The sequence below is a fragment of the Xyrauchen texanus genome, chromosome 21 (genome assembly GCF_025860055.1).
Source record: "Xyrauchen texanus isolate HMW12.3.18 chromosome 21, RBS_HiC_50CHRs, whole genome shotgun sequence".
NCBI classification, from domain to species: Eukaryota; Metazoa; Chordata; class Actinopteri; order Cypriniformes; family Catostomidae; genus Xyrauchen; species Xyrauchen texanus.
This window is the reverse complement of record NC_068296.1, coordinates 43,114,891-43,117,891: the sequence shown is the minus strand read 5'-3', so window position 1 is coordinate 43,117,891 and position 3,001 is coordinate 43,114,891.

Below are 3,001 nucleotides of genomic sequence, written 5' to 3'. Positions count from 1 at the left end.
TATTAAATAAACAAACAGGTAAACACAAAGGAACAACCCTCAATGGGGAAATAAAACATAAAACTGAAAACTAGACACGATGAAAACAAACAGAGAACTCGGGCAGGGAACACATACCAGGCTAACTACAAACAACGATAGACAAGGACTGAACCAAAAACCAGAGTATAAATACATGAACATAGGAAAAAAGGGGCCAATGTACAACCAGAACTCAAACAAGATAGCAAGGTGATAAACAGAAGCAAAATGGCAAATTAACGAGGGCAGGTGCAAACAATGAACGTGAACACGAAAGCTAACAGAGAGACTATGGAGTTACAAAAGGGCCAAAAGTGAAAACTAAGGAGTACAAAAGTGACAAAAATGGTAAACAAAAGGGCAATGGTGGAACAAGACAAGGTATTCATAACAGAACACATATTCACAAAATAAATTAGGCATAAATCTGGCACTTAGCGACATTACCAAAATATTCCACCAATCAGCATCCATGTGCAATTTGAAAAAGAAATCATTAAAAAGGAAACCAAAAAACACCAAAGAAATGTGGTTTGACAGTGAGTGCAAAAATATCCGAACAACAGTACGAAATCTTTCAAATCAAAAACTCAGAGATCCTGACAATGAAGAACTCCGCCATCAATATCACGAAGCCCTTAGACTGTACAAACAAACTCTAAGAGTAAAAAAGGAAGAACACACAGAACAATTATTTCAAGAAATGGAGGAGTCAATAAACACCAGTAACTTCTGGAACAATTGGAACTCTCTCTATAGGCCACAACAGGAAGAACTGGCCATTCAAAACAGGAACATATGGAGGACACACTTTGAAAATCTGTACAAAACAACTGAAACAAATCCTGCTCGAAATGAATTAAAAACCAAATTAGAAATCCTGAAAGAAAAAATGAAAGACAATCAGAACCCCCTGGATTTCCCAATCACAGTAAATGAGCTTACAGATAGACTGCATGCTTTAAAACCCAACAAGGCATGTGGCATTGATGGAATATTAAACGAAATGATCAAATACACCAACGACAAATTCAAAACCGCAATAACCAAATTATTCAACTTTGTTTTGAAAGTAGGATATTTCCCCGACACCTGGAACCAAGGCCTAATTACACCAATATTTAAACAAGGAGACAAATATGAGCCAAACAATTCCAGAGGCATATGTGTCAATAACAACCTGGGGAAAATATTCTGTTCCATTATTAACATAAGATTGCAGAACTTTCTCAAAACCCACAAAATTCTGGACAAAAGTCAAATTGGATTTCTGCCCAAACACAGAACATCGGACCACATTTACACTCTTCACACGATCATTGATAAACATGTATACCAAAATAAATCCAAAGTCTTCTCTTGCTTTATTGACTTTGAGAAGGCTTTCGACTCGATCTGGCACGAAGGACTCTTCCTAAAACTACTGGAAAATGGGATTGTAGGGAAAACATTTGATTTGATAAGCACCATGTATAAAAACAATACATGTGCTGTAAAAATAGGAAATAAGCGAACAGAATTTTTCTCCCAACAACGAGGAGTCAGACAAGGTTGCCTATTGAGCCCCACTCTATTTAACATATATATAAACGAATTAGCCAAAGCCTTAAATAAGTCCACTGCCCCCGCCCAACCCTGACGCTAATCAGAAGTTAAATGTCTCCTCTTTGCAGATGATCTAGTCATTCTGTCAAAAACAAAAGAGGGACTACAGCAGCTCCTCGATGTCGTAGAGACATTCAGTCAAACGTGGGCTCTCAAAATTAACCTCGCAAAAACTAAAATAATGATTTTTCAAAATAGATCCAGGTGTAGGGAAAATAAATACATCTTTAGAGCAGGAAACCAAGTCCTCCAACACACCCACGAATACACATATCTGGGGCTAAAACTGAGTTCGACAGGGAACTTTAATCTGGCTGTGAATGAACTGAAGGCAAAAGCAATGAGGGTCTTCTACATGATCAAAAATACTATTCGACATGAAATTCCAATTCAAACCTGGCTAAAAATCCTACAAGCAATAATTGAACCCATTGCTCTGTATGGCAGCGAGATATGGAGACCTCTAAAAACCCAAGATTTTTCAAAATGGGAAAAGAGGAAATCGAAACTCTGCACACCCAAATTTGTAAAAGCATCCTAAAAGTAAACAGAGCGACACCAAACAACTCTTGCAGAGCTGAATTAGGACAATACCCCCTATTGATCAATATCCACAAAAGAGCTGTGAAATTCTACCAGCACCTGAAGCGCAGTGACCCGAGCTCTTACCAGGCCGAAGCCCTGCGGTGTCAGGAGCAGAACCGGCCCCGGAGCACACTCTCACAGCTGATGCTCAAACTACAGCCAGACCAGCACAGCACTATCTGGCCCAACCAAATTATAAAATTACAACAACTAAATGACATTACCTATTGGAAAGATGCTAATAAATCACAAAAAATGATGGAACTCTATTTAAACCTTAAAAGAGATTATAAACCAGCAGAATACCTGAGCTGTGTAAAAGAGCATAAAGTGAGAAAGACCCTGACCAGATACAGGCTGAGTGCCCACTGTCTGGCTGTAGAGAGAGGACGGCACCGGCAGAGGTGGCAGCCGAGAGAGCAGAGACTGTGTTCTCTACTTAGTTAAAGTTGGTTTTATATTCGCACATTCGCGTTAAAGAACTTTTTCAATTAAATAGTCAATAAAGTTATTTTTTTTTCAGATTCGAAGCAGCTACATGATATTGACAACAAAGGTTGTGAACTACAACATTTTTTACAATCGATCAAAATGGGCAAGTATATTTTTAAGCGTGTACTTTAGAGATGAATATTCAATGTGTGTCGTAACCAAGATGGGGACCGTCTAAAAAGTTAATATTTTTTTCATCGTGTGCAAACAGACAATACATTTTAGCCAACTGCAGATGTAGCCTACTGGCAAATATCTCTCACATTATGTGTTCTGATGCTATAGAATGTCCTTTAGC